The following is a 10,800-nucleotide window of genomic DNA, read 5'->3' on the forward strand; positions in this document are numbered from 1 at the left end:
AATGCTCATCAATGGTCTTAAATATTAAGGACTATTTTAACGATGGTTGGAGTATCTACTATTTGTTAAGGCTTAAGCACATCTACTATTTGGTGCAAATTAATTAGTGTATTCTAGCTAACACTTTAGGATAATTATTATAACTTAGTTTAACTACTAACACTTGTACCTTGGCAGGATGCAAGAGTACAACCAATAGGCTTGGGGTTGAAGTGTATAGCTAAATATTTTGTCCATGCTGGTGTGATTAGAGTGGAGGTGAAAACATACCATTTCTGAAAAAATGTTTTATATGATTTGATACTAGCAATAGGAGAGCATCCCAAATATGCATCAGCAAGGAAGGCTCCAAGTAGTGTGAGCACAAAGGCAATACCTATCTAGTTAGTAACAAAACTAGTAGCATTTGGTATGCTCTCATGTATCTCTATTATCACATATGAGAACATGTTCATAATAACTAAATAGTGTGCAAGCCTTTTAGCCACCTCATTCACTGTAAAGTATCACATGAATTCAACATCAATATCATTTCATCTAATTTGAGTAAAAACACATTTAGAGGATTGGGCCATTAAAACTGTATAGATTGACAACACATTCAAAGTAATTAAATCGCAATTCAAAACTCAAAAAAATGAGAGACCATATAAAGATTATGTTGTTGAGGAAGTGCTAAACTATTAATCCACACAAAAAGAAAAATGAGAGACCATATAAATATTATGTTGTTGAGGAAGTGCTAAACTATTAATCCACACAAAAAGATTAAACTTACTGTCATTTGTTTAATTTTCTACATAAACACAAGACACAACAGTAAATTATAAGTCTCTTATTTGAAAAATCTTGTATCAAGTCTACTCAAACATAACACTCAACAAATGAATAAATAATAATGATAAATGAAACTGTAGATGTTACTTGACACAAGTCTACTCAAACATAACATTTAACACTTATCAAATGAATAAATAATAATAAATGAAACTGTAGATGTTACTTGAAACCAAGCATTGCTTTGATTTCAGAATGTGCTAGTCTACTATACCTATAATGAAAGGTGATGCCTTCCATACCCCTATTCTTTTCTAATAAAATATTAAAAAAGCTCTATGGAAAAGGAAAGTCAAATAGTATCTCATTAGAATAGTATGTACACTTCCCTACCTGTAGTAGCGCTATTTGTGTGCTTGCTTAAGATCAAATTTGGAACTATTTTCCCTAATCTAGTCGATAGCACCTTCACTCATAGCATCATACAAATTAAATCAATTCAGTATTTGCTCAAGCTTGATTCCATATGAATGAGACAAAGATGTCTTTACCAAAATCATTTCCATTAAGAACACTATACTCCAAAATTGATGCTAGAAATATACAATGCTAGAGTAACTATCTTACTTATAGTCATAACAATAAGTGCACTAAGAGCACCATACAAGACAATGGACTTTGGATGACACATTTCCATGACTGCAGCAATAATGAAATTCTCGTCTCCAATCTTGTAGGAAAAAAACATGTAATCAACATACTAGAAGTTTGAAAAGTCATACTACAAGAAGCAATTATGGTGCAATGATCCCAATGATTTCAATTTAAAAGAAAAATATTCAAAAATAGAATACTGCCTCACTAACAATGATCATAGACTAACTTGCAAAAAAATCATCATGAATACCTAGTCTAGGGGATTCCAAAGCATCGTTAGTTATATACAAAATTGCACTGCTACAATTCAATGCAAGTATGGCACTCTTTGCCTGCATTAGCAAAAATTATGATTTAATAGATTTAAGTAATGTCTTCCTTGTAGATAATAAAAACATTTAACTTGGTTTATGACAAACATGCCAACTAACATACAAGGCATTCTATAGGAAAACACAACATCCATGACTTAGGTACCAAAAGTTGAATCAAATCACACATTTAATATCTTCCTACATCAATATCTTGACATGTATTCAAGCTATTTGTTGGATATTAGAAACAACCTCCAATCTATTTCTTAACAACATCCCTAATTTTCAGCACATACATGATAAACATCCTTCTAATGGATGTGTATGTTTCACAATAGAAAATTTACCTCAATGACAAGCATTTCTCATTTAATTAGTAATAGCAGCAAACTAAATGCTTTTCGAATTGGACTAAGATTTACCTCTAATGTTTCTTTTGAATTAGTTATTTTTTCTTGATGACAGAAGTCTAATTTGGTTGAAAAGGCCATGGCATGGGGGTCATGTGGCTCCTCATTGTAGCTAGTCCACTGTCCACTAGTGAAAATACTTCATTCTAAATATGAAAATCTTGAAATCGAAGAGAAAAATTAGCAAATATTGGCATTGACAAACATTGTCTTTTAATGAGGAAAACTACATTATAACTATAGTAATTAGACTCTCTCTAAGAAAACCATAAAGACTAAGTGGAAACTAAAACAAAATGACTTGGAATGGACTGCCTCTCCAAGTTCTAATGGCATACCTCCAACTTCGGCTAAACTCTCCAACTTTGGGTAAACTCGAGCAAGGGAGTCAACCAAAAAATGTCTTGAATAGGACTCTTTTTAAGAAGCTGAGTCTTTTCCCAGTTTTGGCTTAGCTTTTTTTAACACATTCAAATCCTCTTAGTAAATCAGTCCATCTCTAGCCCAAGTTCTATGTCAATTACTAGGATATATTACCACATGTTAAGTTTCAGGATTTGCACCCTACTGAATTGGCATTGTTCAGTAACCCTTACTTAACATGGGAGTCATTTCATTACGTGAGACTGGATAATGAAATGAAACCTCCGGATTCTAGGCCGGCTCCTATTATATCTTTCAGTGAAACACTCTAAAACTTAATAAAAACTTAGAGGGAAACGGTAAGAAAGTGCAGAAAATAAACCTAAAATCTAAAGCTTAAATTAAGAAAAAGGTGATACACCAAAATTTACTATGAAGACGTAACACACATGTAACAAAGAGATTATAGTGCTATGAAATATAGATAAAGCACATTTTCCTGTACAGGCTTGCACAAGTGATTTATGATAAGGTTTCAATACTGTAACTACAAAAAGAGGATAAATTACTATCTCACTTTGACTAATTTCACCTATAAACACATATCATAACCTACAAGCAGACTTACTTTTCCACAAAAAGGTGTCGGAATGAGACAGAAAACAAGGAATAATGTAAACATTCACAGTTTAACTTATCAAATCATTCAAAACACACACAGGATTTGTACAAAGGAAAAAGAACTTAACAATTTACTTCATAAGGCATAATCACACTACTGTCACTGGCATTATTTCTATAAAATGTTGACTTACAGACCCTGTAACAAAGCTTAAGACTCCAAAGATGTCTCAAAACTCAGTCATAAAATCAGAATTCCCCCCAAATGAGTTAGAAAACTCATTAAATACAATGCCCAACTATTTGGGTTGTATGTAGAAAAATAGCTTGGAAAAGAGGTGCTGGAAACTTCTAAAATAATGTCTTTTGCTCAAAAAGCTCCACTCAGTCATAAAGAACGCTATGACTCACCTTCCACTGTCCACAAAATGCTCAAACTGGTCATAAAGACCGCTAAACTAACTTAGCAAAGTCAAAATCCGACCTCATATATTCCATGCATATGTTTCCTAACTATTTTCAATCTTAAAGACCATGATATGAAGGACTTAAAGACTCATCCTCTGCATTAATAATAGAAAAACTTTTAATGATTATGATATATCATTAAAATATTTTTCTTTACAATTAGAAGTTTAATGCAAAAGTAAAAGAAACTAAAACTTTCCTTTAATTGTTTTTTTGCATTTTTTAAATATAAGAAATAATATTTAAATATTACATTAATATTGTTTCTTATATTTAAAATGAACCATGCAAAAAATAGTCTTTGCAAAAAGAGAGAAAGGGATAAAATATCCCAATGTGTTGCCCATAGATTCCAAAGATTATGCAAAACTAAAAAGGGCATACATATTGAAAAGCCCTAATCTTCTTTCATTTCCCTTCTGAAGGATTTCGCAGGAAGAGAAAACACAAGTTTCATCAGTCGTTTTGGAGATTTTGATGATTTTTTTCCGCACGGTGTTCGGCTTTGGACTAAATTTTCTTCATAGTGGTCGGCTTTGAAGGTATGGCTGCTGCTATTATATGGTCTTTCTCCTTCTGAATCCATCGTACTGAAGAGTTTTGAACTTTGTTTTTTTAACTCCACCCGTGATGTAAAATCTAAATCTCTGTATTTTCTAGCCAATATGTTCTCATCTTGATGAAGCCCTTCCATCATGGATCTCTTATTGCATGATCTTTCCCAGTTGCACTGTTTTGGATTTGATGATTTATTCTGAAAGATCTAAGCTCGTATTTTCCTTTTGACTGCTTTGGGAAAAAAATTCTCTATGTGCATAATGATTTGAGAATAAGGTCCTGACCCCAGATTTGTGAGCGCTAATAGCCCCTGCCCTATTCGCATCTTCATAGACTCTATCTTGTTTTTCATTTTTTTGTTTTAATGTGACTAAATGAGAGGATACCTATTTTGCAACATTCTCCCAGTCATTTCCCTTGAGCTTTGATCTATTCCTAAGTGACTTATAAGCATCTAGAAGAGTACCAACAACTCCTTCACTACATTCATCTCATTTAATCCTATCAAGCGTCTTTGAGACACCATTCCTCCTACCCTTATATTTTGTTATAACTGTTGATGTTGGGCCTGTTATAGTGGGATTTGAGTGTGAATCTGTTGTTGCTGCTGAACTAGATGGTTTCCATTCTACTGTTTGAATAACTCTCATACCATAGCATGCATGTTTCAGTTTGATAAGAGTTTTCATTACAAAGTCAATACCATTTTTCTTTAGATTTCAGCATCATGACTTCTTGAAATATATATATGAAACAACCTTCTTTACTTACATGATTAAGAATCACTTTATTTAAATTCTATCAGTTAAGTAACACAATTATCGAATAGGAATCCCTGGTTGCAAATGGCAACTCTGTTTGACCATTCATTCTCTTACACAATACTTATCTGTTGTTTCAGAGTTTGGTAGTATTATGTCATGATATTGATTGTTATTTCTTTGTTGTAATTTGTTCTATCTGGTTATATATTTAGCAATGCCATGTGTCTTCCATGTTCCTCAGGATCCAAAAGTTATTTGCTTCGGCTCTCCACTTTTGATAGATAAAACATAGATCTCATCATCTTGTACATAGGCTATCATGCTTCCATCTAGTGACAATTGAGGATCAAGAAGTAGAGAAGATGGTGTGCTCTCCAATCTCAAGAGTAGCTCCATACCAGGAAGATCTTGAACATAAACCCACACTATCTCATAAGCATATAGTCCAAATTCATTTAAATGTGTGTCAAGAACCCTGGATTTTGCTAATTTTCTGAACTCTTATAGTTTCTGCAATGTTGATGAGGTCCAACTGATTAGATCTACACTTCATGAACTTTGTGTTGTTAAGTGAGCACTTCAGGAACTCTGTGCTGTTAAGTGACCACTTCAGGAACTCTGTGCTATCAAGTGAGCACTTCAGATTCTCTATAAATGACAGTGTTTTCCTAAATTTAGTGAATGATTTTAAATTTAAAGAAAAACCATAACAGTAATCTATTTGCTTCATGAAATTTATTTGCATATGATCTTTCAGTTGTTACTTCTTCCTTTTTCTTATACAGTACAATACTTCAATAATATGATGAATGCACAGTTTGTCCGCATTATAGCACAATCTTAAACTTTGAATGTGCATTCTTCTTTCATCTTTTATTTCATGTGTTACAAATCCAAATTTTTGTAATCAACATTGTGATGGCAATCATTATTTAGCTGATGTAATCCTATAGCATCTTGTTTTGTGAGGTTCGAGCACGGGCTCGTGACACTCACAATGACTTTTATTTCTTTCTGCTTTCTTTTCTTTCATAATGAGATGCATCAACAGAGAACATGTGTAGTTGTAGAGATAGGTAGTCATTGCTTAGATCCTTCGGGATCTAATATCAGTTACTTTCATGTTTTTTGCAGGTTGGAGATCATGTGAAGCTTGGAGTTGGATTCTACTGCGCCAGGGAAAGAGTGCATAACCAATCAAAGCAACAGGCAATGACTGGTTATCTCTACTCTTTATTTCTTTCATTCATATGTATATGTTCATATATTTCCTTATGAAAGAAATTTAATACAGTGAGCTATACTTACGGCTTGTGTGAGATCATTTCTTTTCAGCATTACATTTCATTTCATTATTTGAAAATGTCAATATATATTTGAAAATAAATAAATACAAGGACATTTCTATTTGTTTAAATGAAATGAAAAAAATTCTACTTTCATTGCATGCATGCTTAAATTTTTACACATGTGCAAAAATTAAGTAACACCACACAAATTAAAAAATCTATAGTTTAAAAGAATGTAAGGAATCGCAAGCAATAATGAGTCATCATGTGTGAAAGGAAATTTGAAAGATGAGTATAGGAAAGTAGGAGAGATGAAACTAGCATAGTATGTTAACATTTTCAAATTTTCATTGAACTTGAACGAATACAAATTGTATTGAATAGAATTCATGATCAATTTTTCTGGCTTAGAGAAAAACCATGCAAGATTACTAAGAAGGTTTTAGAAGCAGTCACAAGCTTCAATGCATGAGGTGATGTATCTACTCTAAGGATTACTAAGAAAGATTTGGTTACACAATTGACAAAATTGAAATGGGATTGAAGAGCTATGATAGTAGAAGATATTAAGCAGGAAGATGTTACGGTAAAAGTTCATTTGCTAAATTGAAAGATAGGAGAGGTTCAGATCTAGATCATGGATCATGATACAAAGATATAGAGATAGTGGAAAAATTAGAAGCCCCCAGATGCTCAGATTGTGACACCAAATCTATTGTGACTGACCAACATTTAGATTTGAAACCCATTGTTGAGACTATTCCTAATGAGAAGCAAAACACAAGCGATGTATGTGGAAATTCTTTTAAGATCTAGTGCAATGGCCACAATTCAAATGAATTGGCTATGATTAGGGAACAACTTGTTTAGATTGAAAATCAACAATCCATCTTGTTCGAACTTATGAAGGTAGCTTACCAAAATCTTGATCTTTTTAGGTTTGCAAAATATCCCATTATTTTGAATTGGAAGAGCTGAAGACACATGAGTTTATAGTCAATATCATAAAAAACTTGTTAGTTAATATTCTTTCATGAATAGCTATCAAGTATTGCTCCTGAGATGCCTTTTAGTTGACATGGATGAGAAATAAATACCATGCAGTTTGATTGTGTGCAATCTATTTCTTTTTATGTTTTTTAATAATGATCTAGTCATCTCTATTACAAATCATATATTCAATAGAAAGAAAAGTGCAAGGTTTTGTTATTTATATTCAAGTTTCTCATTTCAGATTCCAACCATTTTTTATTGAGTCTAACCTCAGAGTTTCTAATTTTTCATAAGTGTTTCTAGTCGCTATTGCTAGTTTAACTACTTGTTTAGTTGTTTGTTAATGACAACAATCCTATTATCTTCTCACCCATCGTAGTAAAAGGCTAAAAGCTCTTATGATAAATTTCAAAGTTAGTCAAGTGCTTGTAATTTCTATTGCCATAGAATCATTCCTAAGTCCAACATAGTAAAAATTTTCCTTTTGTTTCTCAATGATTTGGAAAGCTTATAGTACAACTCCATGGGTAAGGCACAAAATTCTTTGAAAGATGTTGCAAAATTCATAGGATTGCTAAGATATTAGTGCAGGTGCATGGAAAGTCAAAGTGAATTAAGAATATTTGCAACATATAGGGAATAAGAGCAATTTTATGTTAACTCTTGAAGAGAGGTTTCTCCTTAAGTTATTATTTACTTTAAAACTAGATGGTACTTCTTGAAAAAAAATGTATCTGGAAACTATCCAAATTTTAAAGTGCTAACAACTCTTTCGATTATGTCAGTTCTTTAGACTTCTTGATAAATGTAGTTGGTAAACTTAATTTTTGCTTCTAGGATTGAACCATGTAGGTTTTGAGTCAATTTTTTGACCCATATTTCATGAGTCCTAGTTCACAAGAGCCCATCTCTCATGAAAATGAAATGAACACTACACTCACTGCATCTAGGTGAGAAATCATGATGAAGAGGCCATTGTTTAATCTTAGCATCCACATTTCTTCAAGATTAATATTTTTGTGGTTTTACGTTGAGAAATCATGATGAAGAGATGTCTTAAGCAAGAACTAATACACATGTTCCCATGGGAGTAGTTTGTCTATGCCTGTAAATGGTAATCATGATGCTTGCAAGTTATAGTTGCCCCAAAATGTCTTTGTCAGCAAGCTTTGATATGTTCCTTAGTAATGTGATAAAGCCTAAATCTAAAGATATTATATTTATATGGGCTCTTTTGTTCTAAGAAGAAGTTGGCTAGCTAGATGGTGTTCATTTAATAGAGGCTACGTGATGAGTGTTCAAGTGTTGCTCTGATTATTTTCACTCTCTGCTTTTCTCTATGCATTTTTAAAGCAGTATGTTGATCCTTTTATCGAATAATTTTATATAGACTATAATGGATGGTAGGACCAAGCATAAGTTGTATTCATTGTTGATCAGGCCTATTAGTTGATTTTATGCATGCCTAGATGAAATTTAAAACTTTCTGGGGGCACTGTGAAGTATAGACACATATGATAGATAAAAAATTAACTAAGCATAAAGTTTGAAATGTGCTTAGTACTTTCATTGTTTGCAGTTGCTTGCATTTTTTTTTCTAGATAGTTAAAAACTTAAATTTTATTTTCAATTTTTGTGCTTTCAAATGTTTCTGGGAAGCTCACAAGATGGGTGGCATTCTCTAAAAAAAAGGGTGCATGGTTTAGAAAGAACTATAGATGAAATGGCTTAGGATCTCTCTTTATCAACTAGTAGGATTTCTACTGTTGAATATGGAAGGGCTACTTGTTGTAAATTCTCTGGTTCAGTGCTTTTAAGCTCCAAATTTTGGAAGAAAAATGAAGGCAGATACCCACCTGCACAACTTGTTGCATCTGAGGGGTCATCAATGAGTAGATCTGGAAGAGGTGCATCATACAGAGCTGAAATGGGGACCGATATATGGGATAGGAAGTTCAAAGGCTTGTGGGGTGGTTTTATGGTGAATCCCTTGGCAGATGTTTGAGGGACATCAAAGAAGGTGACCACTGAGTTTATTTCAAATGACACTCAGAGGTCTATATTGGAAAATTTGGAAGGAAATTAAATATTTACCAAAGCACAAGAAATAAATAGGTCTAATGAGGGTCCCTCAGTAAGGAGCATATTGCAAGTATTAGTAGATGAAGCTATTGCTTTCTCTAGTATGTAGGTTATAGGCAAGAATGTAAAAATAGAGGTGTGTGATTCTATGAAAGAAAATTCACAGCCAACAGCCACTGACAATTTATTGAATAGCAAGATAGGTCAGGGAAGTAATAGTTTTTGGAGTGTTTGGACATAGTTAATAGAATTTATATGGAAAGGGGATGTGGAATCAACATTTGGGAAGGTCCTTTGCTTTGGGGATGATCTCTCGTTGATTAGGCTTATGAATTAGACTGGTCCTGTGCTAAAACATTTATCTAAAGGAACCATTTTGGAAATGATGCAAGCTCTTAAACATTTCTTGTTGAAGCAGAAATTCTTGGGTTCAGTAATCCCCTAGATTTGATAGGTGATTTATCCAATGAACCTATACTAATAAGATGTGTATTCTTTTGTTTTGGTATAATGACAATTGTAGTTTATCTCTTTAGCTAAAAGTTATATTTTTTTGTTAATTTCAAAGATTGTATCAGTATAGTCACTTAAAACAATTACTATGATTGCATCATTTACATGTCAACCCCATCTCTCTATTATTAGGAAATTGTAAGAGGTCTTTTTAAATATTATATCCCTCAACATTTGCATTATTGTCATAGAGACTGGTTTAGATCAATGGCGGGGTTCACTAATTTTTGTTTCAAATCTAGGATATCTTCTGTGCCCAACATTTAATTTTCTTTTCTCCAAATTTTTGCACAAGTATCCAAACCAAAGAACCATTTTGAAAGAAATAACCAATATAAGTTTCTTATATTATTTCATTTATATTACATTTTTTCTTGATGCTCAGGTTGTTGACTTGATCACAAGAAATGGCTCAGATTATTTGGGCCTTTCTGTTGATGTAAAGAAAGACATGTTATCAGTGTTACAAGAGGCTTCATCAAAGAATTTTTCTAATTCTTCAAATAGAAACTTCATTGATCAGAGTGCATCTAAGTTTCCTATTCTTTGGATGGTGGACTCATTGAAAGGCAGATAATCAGAGGAGCAAAAAATATTTTTTGTGTCAGCATTGCTCTTTCTTCCGATCGAGATTGACAAAAAATGAGTTGAGAGCTTCTCTATGTTATCTTCTTTAGGCATGCAAATGTCCCAATTGAACACTCGCTTCCACCAAAGAGTATGTTGTTCCTTTTTCACAGACACTAGTTCCATAGTCTTGTCAGATTCTCAACATTGTATTTTATTGATAGAACTTGATATTTAAAACAAGTTATATTTCTTTCCAAACCCTATAATTGATCAGAAAGGTTACATTTATGAACAATACATATACAAGGAAGAGTGTCAATATTGAACATAAGACCAACATCATACAGTGATTGGCGTTGAGAGTAGCCAGCTGATTTTGTGACTGTATATTCACCATTTAAACCTATTTATGATTTCAATT

General features: G+C 32.8%; 1 pseudogene; it reads left to right on the forward strand.

Annotated features, from left to right (window-relative positions):
- LOC149539240 (uncharacterized) overlaps positions 1 to 10,386 on the forward strand; it is a 113,351-nt pseudogene extending 102,965 nt beyond the window's left edge.
- Positions 10,387 to 10,800: the final 414 nt, after the last annotated feature.

The sequence above is a fragment of the Cupressus sempervirens genome, chromosome 9 (genome assembly GCF_028749045.1).
Source record: "Cupressus sempervirens isolate cs-2001-9-10 chromosome 9, ASM2874904v1, whole genome shotgun sequence".
Classification (NCBI taxonomy): domain Eukaryota; kingdom Viridiplantae; phylum Streptophyta; class Pinopsida; order Cupressales; family Cupressaceae; genus Cupressus; species Cupressus sempervirens.